Consider the following 13182-nt stretch of genomic DNA (forward strand, 5'->3'; position numbering starts at 1 on the left):
ATATTTTTAGTAACGCAGAGAGTACCATAATACAACTGAATTGTATACACAAAAAATTATAGTTAAAGAACTGGTGCGGGATTACACAAACTACATGTACATTCCTGGGGGAAGGCCTGCAGCAGATGGATTTGCATATGGTGATTTCATCCAAGCAGTGGGTCAAAGTTGGCTTCAACCCTCGTCTGCATATGAAAAGAGAATAGGGGTATGCAGGGCATGGCTTCCTTTTGCGGCGCTTGGATGACCCCTAGTTCGCATTAAACACCTCCACCCTCCTTCGGTGTGGAACTCATGTTGGCCGTGCTCCAGCCCCTGAAGCATTCAAGCTGATTTCTTGCAGCAGCTGGGCACTGTAACAGCTCCAGAGCTGCTCTGTAAGGCAAGTAAAAGGGTGTGGGCCCTGCAGCACTACCTGTAGTTTGCATTGTGCAGTGGAAGGCACAAAGTAAGCAGACGAGAGGAGAAGTCAGGATAGTGCACAAGGGTATAGAAGGGAGGGGCTCAAGAAAAAAGAAGTGGAAACAGACAGCAAACTAGGCTGGAGAGAGACCTGAGACACAGAGATCTGAATTATACGAGAGCCGACCAGGGGAAACACAAATTATGCTGTCAAGTTTCCCACATTTGGGGAAATCGCATGGGCAGCACACCCAGAGTGCAATGGGTGAGCCTTGCCCTGGGAGAAGCACCTTCATGATCATAGTATCTCACCTGGCAGGTAAGTAGGAGTTGGGCTAGAGCTGGGGAGGGTCGCTGCTTGGTCACCCCCCTGTCAAGTGAAGGAGATCCAACTGAGGCAGCACAAGGAAACTCTCGAAAGAAAAACAAGGCTAGAGGAAGATCTGAGACAAAGAAATCTGACATTTACCAGAGCTGACCAGAGGAAAGCACAAACACAGTCCCCCACTACCACAAACAATGCAGTCGAGTTTCCCAGATTTGGGGAAATCACAGGGGTCAGTATACCCAGAATGCAATTAATGAACCTCACCCTGGGAGAACAATCTTCATGACCATGGTATCGCCTATGCAAAATAAGTATAATTTGGGATAGGGCTGGGGAGGGCCGCTGCTCAGGCACATCTCTGTCAAGTAAAGGAGATTCAACTGAGGCAGCACAAGGGAACTCTCATCTGGGGACAACAACTGCAGGGAGAACACATATTTTCAGATGAACATGGGAGGGCAGAAGGCTGCCTAATACTGAAGCACCCCCAAACAACAAACCAAATGCAACAACTAGTGCAAGCATTCCTGGGGGAAGGCCTGCAGCAGATGGATTTGCATATGGTGATGTCATCCAAGCAGTGGGTCGAAGTTGGCTTCAACCCTCATCTGCATATGAAAAGAGAAAAGGGGCGTGCAGGGCATGGCGGCCTTATGCGGCGCTTGGATGACCCCTAGTTCACATTAAACACCTCCACCCTCCTTCGGTGTGGGGCTCATGTTGGCTATGCCCCAGCCCCTGAAGCATTAAAGCTGATTTCTTGCAGCAGCTTGTCACTGTAACAGCTCCAGAGCTGCTCTGTAAGGCAAGTAAAAGGGTGTGGACCCTGCAGCACTACCTGTAGTTCGCATTGTGCATTGGAAGGCACAAAGTAAGCAGACGGGAGAAGTCAGGATAGTGCGCAAGGGCATAGAAGGGAGCGGCTCAAGAAAAGAGAAGTGGAAACAGACAGCAAACTAGGCTGGAGAGAGACCAGAGATAAAGAGATCTGAATTATACGAGAGCCGACCAGGGGAAACACAAATTATGCAGTCAAGTGTCCCACATTTGGGGAAATCACAGGAGCAGCACACCCAGAGTGCAATGGGTGAGCCTTGCCCTGGGAGAAGCACCTTCATGATCATAGTATCTCACCTGGCAGGTAAGTAGGAGTTGGGCTAGAGCTGGGGAGGGTCGCTGCTCGGGCACCCCCCTGTCAAGTGAAGGAGATCCAACTGAGGCAGCACAAGGGAACTCACGAAAGAAGAACAAGGCTAGAGGAAGATCTGAGACAAAAAAATCTGACTTTTACCAGAGCTGACCAGAGGAAAGCACAAACACAGTCCCCCACTACCACAAATAATGCAGTCGAGTTTCCCAGATTTGGGGAAATCACAGGGGTCAGCATACCCAGAATGCAATGAATGAACCTCACCCTGGGAGAACAATCTTCATGACCATGGTATACCCTATGCAAAATAGGTATGATTTGGGATAAGGCTGTGGAGGGCCGCTGCTCAGGCACATCTCTGTCAAGTAAAGGAGATTCAACTCAGCACAAGGGAACTCTCATCTGGGGACAACAACTGCAGGGAGAACACATATTTTCAGATGAACATGGGAGGGCAGAAGGCTGCCTAATACTGAAGCACCCCCAAACAACAAACCAAATGAAACAAATAATACAAGCATTCCTGGGGGAAGGTCTGCAAAAGACGGATTTACATACGGTGATGTCATCCAAGCAGTGGGCCAAAGTTGGCTGGAACCCTCATCTGCATATGAAAAGAGAAAAGGGGTATGCAGGGCATGGCGGCCTTTTGCGGCGCTTGGATGACCCCTAGTTCGCATTAAACACCCCCACCCTCCTTCGGTGTGGGGCTCATGTTGGCCATGCCCCTGAAGCATTCAAGCTGATTTCTTGCAGCAGCTGGGCACTGTAACATCTCCAGAGCTGCTCTGTAAGGCAGGTAAAAGGGTGTGGGCCCTGCAGCACTACCTGTAGTTTGCATTGTGCATTGGAAGGCACAAAGTAAGCAGACGGGAGGAGAAGTCAGGATAGTGCACAAGGGTATAGGAGGGAGGGGCTCAAGAAAAGAGAAGTGGAAACAGACAGCAAACTAGTCTGGAGAGAGACCAGAGACAAAGAGATCTGAATTATACGAGAGCCGACCAGGGGAAACACAAATAATGCAGTCAAGTGTCCCACATTTGGGGAAATCACAGGAGCAGCACACCCAGAGTGCAATGGGTGAGCCTTGCCCTGGGAGAAGCACCTTCATGATCATAGTATCTCACCTGGCAGGTAAGTAGGAGTTGGGCTAGAGCTGGGGAGGGTCGCTGCTCGGGCACACCCCTGTCAAGTGAAGGAGATCCAACTGAGGCAGCACAAGGGAACTCACGAAAGAAGAACAAGGCTAGAGGAAGATCTGAGACAAAGAAATCTGACTTTTACCAGAGCTGACCAGAGGAAAGCACAAACACAGTCCCCCACTACCACAAATAATGCAGTCGAGTTTCCCAGATTTGGGGAAATCACAGGGGTCAGCATACCCAGAATGCAATGAATGAACCTCACCCTGGGAGAACAATCTTCATGACCATGGTATACCCTATGCAAAATAGGTATGATTTGGGATAATGCTGTGGAGGGCCGCTGCTCAGGCACATCTCTGTCAAGTAAAGGAGATTCAACTCAGCACAAGGGAACTCTCATCTGGGGACAACAACTGCAGGGAGAACACATATTTTCAGATGAACATGGGAGGGCAGAAGGCTGCCTAATACTGAAGCACCCCCAAACAACAAACCAAATGAAACAAATAATACAAGCATTCCTGGGGGAAGGTCTGCAAAAGACGGATTTACATACGGTGATGTCATCCAAGCAGTGGGCCAAAGTTGGCTGGAACCCTCATCTGCATATGAAAAGAGAAAAGGGGTATGCAGGGCATGGCGGCCTTTTGCGGCGCTTGGATGACCCCTAGTTCGCATTAAACACCCCCACCCTCCTTCGGTGTGGGGCTCATGTTGGCCATGCCCCAGCCCCTGAAGCATTCAAGCTGATTTCTTGCAGCAGCTGGGCACTGTAACATCACCAGAGCTGCTCTGTAAGGCAGGTAAAAGGGTGTGGGCCCTGCAGCACTACCTGTAGTTTGCATTGTGCATTGGAAGGCACAAAGTAAGCAGACGGGAGGAGAAGTCAGGATAGTGCACAAGGGTATAGAAGGGAGGGGCTCAAGAAAAAAGAAGTGGAAACAGACAGCAAACTAGGCTGGAGAGAGACCTGAGACAAAGAGATCTGAATTATACGAGAGCCGACCAGGGGAAACACAAATTATGCAGTCAAGTTTCCCACATTTGGGGAAATTGCAGGGGCACCACACGCAGAGTGCAATGGGTGAGCCTTGCCCTGGGAGAAGCACCTTCATGATCATAGTATCTCACCTGGCAGGTAAGTAGGAGTTGGGCTAGAGCTGGGGAGGGTCGCTGCTCGGGCACCCCCCTGTCAAGTGAAGGAGATCCAACTGAGGCAGCACAAGGGAACTCACGAAAGAAGAACAGGGCTAGAGGAAGATCTGAGACAAAGAAATCTGACTTTTACCAGAGCTGACCAGAGGAAAGCACAAACACAGTCCTCCACTACCACAAATAATGCAGTCGAGTTTCCCAGATTTGGGGAAATCACAGGGGTCAGCATACCCAGAATGCAATGAATGAACCTCACCCTGGGAGAACAATTTTCATGACCATGGTATACCCTATGCAAAATAGGTATGATTTGGGATAAGGCTGTGGAGGGCCGCTGCTCAGGCACATCTCTGTCAAGTAAAGGAGATTCAACTGAGGCAGCACAAGGGAACTCTCATCTGGGGACAACAACTGCAGGGAGAACACATATTTTCAGATGAACACGGGAGGGCAGAAGGCTGCCTAATACTGAAGCACCCCCAAACAACAAACCAAATGCAACAAATAATACAAGCATTCCTGGGGGAAGGTCTGCAGAAGACGGATTTGCATACGGTGATGTCATCCAAGCAGTGGGCCAAAGTTGGCTGGAACCCTCATCTGCATATGAAAAGAGAAAAGGGGTATGCAGGGCATGGCGGCCTTTTGCGGCGCTTGGATGACCCCTAGTTCGCATTAAACACCCCCACCCTCCTTCGGTGTGGGGCTCATGTTGGCCATGCCCCAGCCCCTGAAGCATTCAAGCTGATTTCTTGCAGCAGCTGGGCACTGTAACATCTCCAGAGCTGCTCTGTAAGGCAGGTAAAAGGGTGTGGGCCCTGCAGCACTACCTGTAGTTTGCATTGTGCATTGGAAGGCACAAAGTAAGCAGACGGGAGGAGAAGTCAGGATAGTGCACAAGGGTATAGAAGGGAGGGGCTCAAGAAAAAAGAAGTGGAAACAGACAGCAAACTAGGCTGGAGAGAGACCTGAGACAAAGAGATCTGAATTATACGAGAGCCGACCAGGGGAAACACAAATTATGCAGTCAAGTTTCCCACATTTGGGGAAATTGCAGGGGCAGCACACCCAGAGTGCAATGGGTGAGCCTTGCCCTGGGAGAAGCACATTCATGATCACAGTATCTCACCTGGCAGGTAAGTAGGAGTTGGGCTAGAGCTGGGGAGGGTTGATGCTCGGGCACCCCCCTGTCAAGTGAACGAGATCCAACTGAGGCAGCACAAGGGAACTCTCGAAAGAAGAACAAGGCTAGAAGAAGATCTGAGACAAAGAAATCTGACTTTTACCAGAGCTGACCAGAGGAAAGCACAAACACAGTCCCCCACTACCACAAATAATGCAGTTGAGTTTCCCACATTTGGGGAAATCACAGGGGTCAGCATACCCAGAATGCAATGAATGAACCTCACTCTGGGAGAACAATCTTCATGACCATGGTATCTCCTATGCAAAATAAGTATGATTTGGGAAAGGGCTGGGGAGGGCCGCTGCTCAGGCACATCTCTGTCAAGTAAAGGAGATTCAACTGAGGCAGCACAAGGGAACTCTCATCTGAGGACAACAACTGCAGGGAGAACACATATTTTCAGATGAACATGGGAGGGCAGAAGGCTGCCTAATACTGAAGCACCCCCAAACAACAAACCAAATGCAACAACTAGTGCAAGCATTCCTGGGGGAAGGCCTGCAGCAGATGGATTTGAATATGGTGATGTCATCCAAGCAGTGGGTCAAAGTTGGCTTCAACCCTCGTCTGCATATGAAAAGAGAAAAGGGGCGTGCAGGGCATGGCGGCCTTTTGCGGCGCTTGGATGACCCCTGGTTTGCATTAAACACCTCCACCCTCCTTCGGTGTGGGGCTCATGTTGGCTATGCCCCAACCCCTGAAGCATTCATGCTGATTTCTTGCAGCAGCTGGGAACTGTAACAGCTCCAGAGCTGCTCTGTAAGGCAAGTAAAAGGGTGTGGGCCCTGCAGCACTACCTGTAGTTCGCATTGTGCGTTGGAAGGCACAAAGTAAGCAGACGGGAGAAGTCAGGATAGTGCGCAAGGGCATAGAAGGGAGCGGCTCAAGAAAAGAGAAGTGGAAACAGACAGCAAACTAGGCTGGAGAGAGACCTTAGACAAAGAGATCTGAATTATACGAGAACCGACCAGGGGAAACACAAATTATGCAGTCAAGTGTCCCACATTTGGGGAAATCACAGGAGCAGCACACCCAGAGTGCAATGGGTGAGCCTTGCCCTGGGAGAAGCACCTTCATGATCATAGTATCTCACCTGGCAGGTAAGTAGGAGTTGAGCTAGAGCTGGGGAGGGTCGCTGCTCGGGCACCCCACTGTCAAGTGAAGGAGATCCAACTGAGGCAGCACAAGGGAACTCTCGAAAGAAGAACAAGGCTAGAGGAAGATCTGAGACAAAGAAATCTGACTTTTACCAGAGCTGACCAGAGGAAAGCACAAACACAGTCCCCCACTACCACAAATAATGCAGTCGAGTTTCCCAGATTTGGGGAAATCACAGTGGTCAGCATACCCAGAATGCAATGAATAACCTCACCCTGGGAGAACAATCTTCATGACCATGGTATACCCTATGCAAAATAGGTATGATTTGGGATAAGGCTGTGGAGGGCCGCTGCTCAGGCACATCTCTGTCACGTAAAGGAGATTCAACTGAGGCAGCACAAGGGAACTCTCATCTGGGGACAACAACTGCAGGTAGAACACATATTTTCAGATGAACATGGGAGGGCAGAAGGCTGCCTAATACTGAAGCACACCCAAACAACAAACCAAATGCAACAAATAATACAAGCATTCCTGGGGGAAGGTCTGCAGAAGACAGATTTGCATACGGTGATGTCATCCAAGCAGTGGGCCAAAGTTGGCTGGAACCCTCATCTGCATATGAAAAGAGAAAAGGGGTATGCAGGGCATGGCGGCCTTTTGCGGCGCTTGGATGACCCCTAGTTCGCATTAAACACCCCCACCCTCCTTCGGTGTGGGGCTCATGTTGGCCATGCCCCTGAAGCATTCAAGCTGATTTCTTGCAGCAGCTGGGCACTGTAACATCTCCAGAGCTGCTCTGTAAGGCAGGTAAAAGGGTGTGGGCCCTGCAGCACTACCTGTAGTTTGCATTGTGCATTAGAAGGCACAAAGTAAGCAGACGGGAGGAGAAGTCAGGATAGTGCACAAGGGTATAGAAGGGAGGGGCTCAAGAAAAGAGAAGTGGAAACAGACAGCAAACTAGTCTGGAGAGAGACCAGAGACAAAGAGATCTGAATTATACGAGAGCCGACCAGGGGAAACACAAATAATGCAGTCAAGTGTCCCACATTTGGGGAAATCACAGGAGCAGCACACCCAGAGTGCAATGGGTGAGCCTTGCCCTGGGAGAAGCACCTTCATGATCATAGTATCTCACCTGGCAGGTAAGTAGGAGTTGGGCTAGAGCTGGGGAGGGTCGCTGCTCGGGCACCCCCCTGTCAAGTGAAGGAGATCCAACTGAGGCAGCACAAGGGAACTCACGAAAGAAGAACAAGGCTAGAGGAAGATCTGAGACAAAGAAATCTGACTTTTACCAGAGCTGACCAGAGGAAAGCACAAACACAGTCCCCCACTACCACAAATAATGCAGTCGAGTTTCCCAGATTTGGGGAAATCACAGGGGTCAGCATACCCAGAATGCAATGAATGAACCTCACCCTGGGAGAACAATCTTCATGACCATGGTATACCCTATGCAAAATAGGTATGATTTGGGATAAGGCTGTGGAGGGCCGCTGCTCAGGCACATCTCTGTCAAGTAAAGGAGATTCAACTCAGCACAAGGGAACTCTCATCTGGGGACAACAACTGCAGGGAGAACACATATTTTCAGATGAACATGGGAGGGCAGAAGGCTGCCTAATACTGAAGCACCCCCAAACAACAAACCAAATGAAACAAATAATACAAGCATTCCTGGGGGAAGGTCTGCAAAAGACGGATTTACATACGGTGATGTCATCCAAGCAGTGGGCCAAAGTTGGCTGGAACCCTCATCTGCATATGAAAAGAGAAAAGGGGTATGCAGGGCATGGCGGCCTTTTGCGGCGCTTGGATGACCCCTAGTTCGCATTAAACACCCCCACCCTCCTTCGGTGTGGGGCTCATGTTGGCCATGCCCCAGCCCCTGAAGCATTCAAGCTGATTTCTTGCAGCAGCTGGGCACTGTAACATCACCAGAGCTGCTCTGTAAGGCAGGTAAAAGGGTGTGGGCCCTGCAGCACTAGCTGTAGTTTGCATTGTGCATTGGAAGGCACAAAGTAAGCAGACGGGAGGAGAAGTCAGGATAGTGCACAAGGGTATAGAAGGGAGGGGCTCAAGAAAAAAGAAGTGGAAACAGACAGCAAACTAGGCTGGAGAGAGACCTGAGACAAAGAGATCTGAATTATACGAGAGCCGACCAGGGGAAACACAAATTATGCAGTCAAGTTTCCCACATTTGGGGAAATTGCAGGGGCACCACACGCAGAGTGCAATGGGTGAGCCTTGCCCTGGGAGAAGCACCTTCATGATCATAGTATCTCACCTGGCAGGTAAGTAGGAGTTGGGCTAGAGCTGGGGAGGGTCGCTGCTCGGGCACCCCCCTGTCAAGTGAAGGAGATCCAACTGAGGCAGCACAAGGGAACTCTCGAAAGAAGAACAAGGCTAGAGGAAGATCTGAGACAAAGAAATCTGACTTTTACCAGAGCTGACCAGAGGAAAGCACAAACACAGTCCCCCACTACCACAAATAATGCAGTCGAGTTTCCCAGATTTGGGGAAATCACAGTGGTCAGCATACCCAGAATGCAATGAATAACCTCACCCTGGGAGAACAATCTTCATGACCATGGTATACCCTATGCAAAATAGGTATGATTTGGGATAAGGCTGTGGAGGGCTGCTGCTCAGGCACATCTCTGTCACGTAAAGGAGATTCAACTGAGGCAGCACAAGGGAACTCTCATCTGGGGACAACAACTGCAGGTAGAACACATATTTTCAGATGAACATGGGAGGGCAGAAGGCTGCCTAATACTGAAGCACACCCAAACAACAAACCAAATGCAACAAATAATACAAGCATTCCTGGGGGAAGGTCTGCAGAAGACAGATTTGCATACGGTGATGTCATCCAAGCAGTGGGCCAAAGTTGGCTGGAACCCTCATCTGCATATGAAAAGAGAAAAGGGGTATGCAGGGCATGGCGGCCTTTTGCGGCGCTTGGATGACCCCTAGTTCGCATTAAACACCCCCACCCTCCTTCGGTGTGGGGCTCATGTTGGCCATGCCCCTGAAGCATTCAAGCTGATTTCTTGCAGCAGCTGGGCACTGTAACATCTCCAGAGCTGCTCTGTAAGGCAGGTAAAAGGGTGTGGGCCCTGCAGCACTACCTGTAGTTTGCATTGTGCATTAGAAGGCACAAAGTAAGCAGACGGGAGGAGAAGTCAGGATAGTGCACAAGGGTATAGAAGGGAGGGGCTCAAGAAAAGAGAAGTGGAAACAGACAGCAAACTAGTCTGGAGAGAGACCAGAGACAAAGAGATCTGAATTATACGAGAGCCGACCAGGGGAAACACAAATAATGCAGTCAAGTGTCCCACATTTGGGGAAATCACAGGAGCAGCACACCCAGAGTGCAATGGGTGAGCCTTGCCCTGGGAGAAGCACCTTCATGATCATAGTATCTCACCTGGCAGGTAAGTAGGAGTTGGGCTAGAGCTGGGGAGGGTCGCTGCTCGGGCACCCCCCTGTCAAGTGAAGGAGATCCAACTGAGGCAGCACAAGGGAACTCACGAAAGAAGAACAAGGCTAGAGGAAGATCTGAGACAAAGAAATCTGACTTTTACCAGAGCTGACCAGAGGAAAGCACAAACACAGTCCCCCACTACCACAAATAATGCAGTCGAGTTTCCCAGATTTGGGGAAATCACAGGGGTCAGCATACCCAGAATGCAATGAATGAACCTCACCCTGGGAGAACAATCTTCATGACCATGGTATACCCTATGCAAAATAGGTATGATTTGGGATAAGGCTGTGGAGGGCCGCTGCTCAGGCACATCTCTGTCAAGTAAAGGAGATTCAACTCAGCAAAAGGGAACTCTCATCTGGGGACAACAACTGCAGGGAGAACACATATTTTCAGATGAACATGGGAGGGCAGAAGGCTGCCTAATACTGAAGCACCCCCAAACAACAAACCAAATGAAACAAATAATACAAGCATTCCTGGGGGAAGGTCTGCAAAAGACGGATTTACATACGGTGATGTCATCCAAGCAGTGGGCCAAAGTTGGCTGGAACCCTCATCTGCATATGAAAAGAGAAAAGGGGTATGCAGGGCATGGAGGCCTTTTGCGGCGCTTGGATGACCCCTAGTTCGCATTAAACACCTCCACCCTCCTTCGGTGTGGGGCTCATGTTGGCCATGCCCCAGCCCCTGAAGCATTCAAGCTGATTTCTTGCAGCAGCTGGGCACTGTAACATCACCAGAGCTGCTCTGTAAGGCAGGTAAAAGGGTGTGGGCCCTGCAGCACTACCTGTAGTTTGCATTGTGCATTGGAAGGCACAAAGTAAGCAGACGGGAGGAGAAGTCAGGATAGTGCACAAGGGTATAGAAGGGAGGGGCTCAAGAAAAAAGAAGTGAAAACAGACAGCAAACTAGGCTGGAGAGAGACCTGAGACAAAGAGATCTGAATTATACGAGAGCCGACCAGGGGAAACACAAATTATGCAGTCAAGTTTCCCACATTTGGGGAAATTGCAGGGGCACCACACGCAGAGTGCAATGGGTGAGCCTTGCCCTGGGAGAAGCACCTTCATGATCATAGTATCTCACCTGGCAGGTAAGTAGGAGTTGGGCTAGAGCTGTGGAGGGTCGCTGCTCGGGCACCCCCCTGTCAAGTGAAGGAGATCCAACTGAGGCAGCACAAGGGAACTCTCGAAATAAGAACAAGGCTAGAGGAAGATCTGAGACAAAGAAATCTGACTTTTACCAGAGCTGACCATAGGAAAGCACAAACACAGTCCCCCACTACCACAAACAATGCAGTCGAGTTTCCCAGATTTCGGGAAATCACAGGGGTCAGTATTCCCAGAATGCAATGAATGAACCTCACCCTGGGAGAACAATCTTCATGACCATGGTATCGCCTATGCAAAATAAGTATGATTTGGGATAGGGCTGGGGAGGGCCGCTGCTCAGGCACATCTCTGTCAAGTAAAGGAGATTCAACTGAGGCAGCACAAGGGAACTCTCATCTGGGGACAACAACTGCAGGGAGAACACATATTTTCAGATGAACATGGGAGGGCAGAAGGCTGCCTAATACTGAAGCACCCCCAAACAACAAACCAAATGCAACAACTAGTGCAAGCATTCCTGGGGGAAGGCCTGCAGCAGATGGATTTGCATATGGTGATGTCATCCAAGCAGTGGGTCGAAGTAGGCTTCAACCCTCATCTGCATATGAAAAGAGAAAAGGGGCGTGCAGGGCATGGCAGCCTTATGCGGCGCTTGGATGACCCCTAGTTCACATTAAACACCTCCACCCTCCTTCGGTGTGGGGCTCATGTTGGCTATGCCCCAGCCCCTGAAGCATTAAAGCTGATTTCTTGCAGCAGCTTGGCACTGTAACAGCTCCAGAGCTGCTCTGTAAGGCAAGTAAAAGGGTGTGGGCCCTGCAGCACTACCTGTAGTTTGCATTGTGCATTGGAAGGCACAAAGTAAGCAGACGGGAGAAGTCAGGATAGTGCGCAAGGGCATAGATGGGAGCGGCTCAAGAAAAGAGAAGTGGAAACAGACAGCAAACTAGGCTGGAGAGAGACCAGAGACAAAGAGATCTGAATTATACGAGAGCCGACCAGGGGAAACACAAATAATGCAGTCAAGTGTCCCACATTTGGGGAAATCACAGGAGCAGCACACCCAGAGTGCAATGGGTGAGCCTTGCCCTGGGAGAAGCACCTTCATGATCATAGTATCTCACCTGGCAGGTAAGTAGGAGTTGGGCTAGAGCTGGGTAGGGTCGCTGCTCGGGCACCCCCCTGTCAAGTGAAGGAGATCCAACTGAGGCAGCACAAGGGAACTCACGAAAGAAGAACAGGGCTAGAGGAAGATCTGAGACAAAGAAATCTGACTTTTACCAGAGCTGACCAGAGGAAAGCACAAACACAGTCCTCCACTACCACAAATAATGCAGTCGAGTTTCCCAGATTTGGGGAAATCACAGGGGTCAGCATACCCAGAATGCAATGAATGAACCTCACCCTGGGAGAACAATTTTCATGACCATGGTATACCCTATGCAAAATAGGTATGATTTGGGATAAGGCTGTGGAGGGCCGCTGCTCAGGCACATCTCTGTCAAGTAAAGGAGATTCAACTGAGTCAGCACAAGGGAACTCTCATCTGGGAACCACAACTGCAGGGAGAACATTTATTTTCAGATGAACATGGGAGGGCAGAAGGCTGCCTAATACTGAAGCACCCCCAAACAACAAACCAAATGCAACAAATAGTACAAGCATTCCTGGGGGAAGGTCTGCAGAAGACGGATTTGCATACGGTGATGTCATCCAAGCAGTGGGCCAAAGTTGGCTGGAACCCTCATCTGCATATGAAAAGAGAAAAGGGGTATGCAGGGCATGGCGGCCTTTTGCGGCGCTTGGATGACCCCTAGTTCGCATTAAACACCCCCACCCTCCTTCGGTGTGGGGCTCATGTTGGCCATGCCCCAGCCCCTGAAGCATTCAAGCTGATTTCTTGCAGCAGCTGGGCACTGTAACATCTCCAGAGCTGCTCTGTAAGGCAGGTAAAAGGGTGTGGACCTGCAGCACTACCTGTAGTTTGCATTGTGCATTGGAAGGCACAAAGTAAGCAGACGGGAGGAGAAGTCAGGATAGTGCACAAGGGTATAGAAGGGAGGGGCTCAAGAAAAAAGAAGTGGAAACAGACAGCAAACTAGGCTGG

General features: G+C 50.1%; 22 non-coding genes across 22 annotated transcripts; all 22 read right to left on the reverse strand.

The window, feature by feature from the left end:
• Positions 1-566: 566 nt before the first annotated feature.
• Positions 567-729, reverse strand: LOC134981479 (U1 spliceosomal RNA). The gene has a single exon (XR_010190637.1). It is a non-coding gene; the product is annotated as a U1 spliceosomal RNA (small nuclear RNA).
• A 152-nt stretch (positions 730-881) lies between these two features.
• LOC134981969 (U1 spliceosomal RNA) lies at positions 882-1045 on the reverse strand. The gene has a single exon (XR_010190855.1). It is a non-coding gene; the product is annotated as a U1 spliceosomal RNA (small nuclear RNA).
• Positions 1046-1716: 671 nt separating this feature from the next.
• LOC134981399 (U1 spliceosomal RNA) lies at positions 1717-1879 on the reverse strand. Its single transcript, XR_010190591.1, has one exon. It is a non-coding gene; the product is annotated as a U1 spliceosomal RNA (small nuclear RNA).
• Positions 1880-2031: 152 nt separating this feature from the next.
• On the reverse strand, positions 2032-2195 carry LOC134981923 (U1 spliceosomal RNA). Its single transcript, XR_010190817.1, has one exon. It is a non-coding gene; the product is annotated as a U1 spliceosomal RNA (small nuclear RNA).
• A 664-nt stretch (positions 2196-2859) lies between these two features.
• Positions 2860-3022, reverse strand: LOC134981441 (U1 spliceosomal RNA). Its single transcript, XR_010190614.1, has one exon. It is a non-coding gene; the product is annotated as a U1 spliceosomal RNA (small nuclear RNA).
• Positions 3023-3174: 152 nt separating this feature from the next.
• LOC134981924 (U1 spliceosomal RNA) lies at positions 3175-3338 on the reverse strand. Its single transcript, XR_010190818.1, has one exon. It is a non-coding gene; the product is annotated as a U1 spliceosomal RNA (small nuclear RNA).
• Positions 3339-4008: 670 nt separating this feature from the next.
• On the reverse strand, positions 4009-4171 carry LOC134981467 (U1 spliceosomal RNA). Its single transcript, XR_010190630.1, has one exon. It is a non-coding gene; the product is annotated as a U1 spliceosomal RNA (small nuclear RNA).
• Positions 4172-4323: 152 nt separating this feature from the next.
• Positions 4324-4487, reverse strand: LOC134981951 (U1 spliceosomal RNA). Its single transcript, XR_010190840.1, has one exon. It is a non-coding gene; the product is annotated as a U1 spliceosomal RNA (small nuclear RNA).
• A 674-nt stretch (positions 4488-5161) lies between these two features.
• Positions 5162-5324, reverse strand: LOC134981374 (U1 spliceosomal RNA). Its single transcript, XR_010190574.1, has one exon. It is a non-coding gene; the product is annotated as a U1 spliceosomal RNA (small nuclear RNA).
• Positions 5325-5476: 152 nt separating this feature from the next.
• LOC134981865 (U1 spliceosomal RNA) lies at positions 5477-5640 on the reverse strand. Its single transcript, XR_010190769.1, has one exon. It is a non-coding gene; the product is annotated as a U1 spliceosomal RNA (small nuclear RNA).
• A 671-nt stretch (positions 5641-6311) lies between these two features.
• LOC134981359 (U1 spliceosomal RNA) lies at positions 6312-6474 on the reverse strand. Its single transcript, XR_010190561.1, has one exon. It is a non-coding gene; the product is annotated as a U1 spliceosomal RNA (small nuclear RNA).
• A 152-nt stretch (positions 6475-6626) lies between these two features.
• LOC134981990 (U1 spliceosomal RNA) lies at positions 6627-6789 on the reverse strand. The gene has a single exon (XR_010190872.1). It is a non-coding gene; the product is annotated as a U1 spliceosomal RNA (small nuclear RNA).
• A 668-nt stretch (positions 6790-7457) lies between these two features.
• LOC134981443 (U1 spliceosomal RNA) lies at positions 7458-7620 on the reverse strand. The gene has a single exon (XR_010190615.1). It is a non-coding gene; the product is annotated as a U1 spliceosomal RNA (small nuclear RNA).
• A 152-nt stretch (positions 7621-7772) lies between these two features.
• On the reverse strand, positions 7773-7936 carry LOC134981925 (U1 spliceosomal RNA). The gene has a single exon (XR_010190819.1). It is a non-coding gene; the product is annotated as a U1 spliceosomal RNA (small nuclear RNA).
• Positions 7937-8606: 670 nt separating this feature from the next.
• Positions 8607-8769, reverse strand: LOC134981468 (U1 spliceosomal RNA). Its single transcript, XR_010190631.1, has one exon. It is a non-coding gene; the product is annotated as a U1 spliceosomal RNA (small nuclear RNA).
• Positions 8770-8921: 152 nt separating this feature from the next.
• On the reverse strand, positions 8922-9084 carry LOC134981991 (U1 spliceosomal RNA). The gene has a single exon (XR_010190873.1). It is a non-coding gene; the product is annotated as a U1 spliceosomal RNA (small nuclear RNA).
• A 668-nt stretch (positions 9085-9752) lies between these two features.
• On the reverse strand, positions 9753-9915 carry LOC134981444 (U1 spliceosomal RNA). Its single transcript, XR_010190616.1, has one exon. It is a non-coding gene; the product is annotated as a U1 spliceosomal RNA (small nuclear RNA).
• Positions 9916-10067: 152 nt separating this feature from the next.
• LOC134981926 (U1 spliceosomal RNA) lies at positions 10068-10231 on the reverse strand. Its single transcript, XR_010190820.1, has one exon. It is a non-coding gene; the product is annotated as a U1 spliceosomal RNA (small nuclear RNA).
• Positions 10232-10901: 670 nt separating this feature from the next.
• LOC134981469 (U1 spliceosomal RNA) lies at positions 10902-11064 on the reverse strand. The gene has a single exon (XR_010190632.1). It is a non-coding gene; the product is annotated as a U1 spliceosomal RNA (small nuclear RNA).
• A 152-nt stretch (positions 11065-11216) lies between these two features.
• LOC134981989 (U1 spliceosomal RNA) lies at positions 11217-11380 on the reverse strand. Its single transcript, XR_010190871.1, has one exon. It is a non-coding gene; the product is annotated as a U1 spliceosomal RNA (small nuclear RNA).
• Positions 11381-12051: 671 nt separating this feature from the next.
• LOC134981446 (U1 spliceosomal RNA) lies at positions 12052-12214 on the reverse strand. The gene has a single exon (XR_010190618.1). It is a non-coding gene; the product is annotated as a U1 spliceosomal RNA (small nuclear RNA).
• A 152-nt stretch (positions 12215-12366) lies between these two features.
• LOC134981953 (U1 spliceosomal RNA) lies at positions 12367-12530 on the reverse strand. The gene has a single exon (XR_010190841.1). It is a non-coding gene; the product is annotated as a U1 spliceosomal RNA (small nuclear RNA).
• Positions 12531-13182: the final 652 nt, after the last annotated feature.

The sequence above is a fragment of the Pseudophryne corroboree genome, chromosome 12 (genome assembly GCF_028390025.1).
Source record: "Pseudophryne corroboree isolate aPseCor3 chromosome 12, aPseCor3.hap2, whole genome shotgun sequence".
NCBI lineage: Eukaryota > Metazoa > Chordata > Amphibia > Anura > Myobatrachidae > Pseudophryne > Pseudophryne corroboree.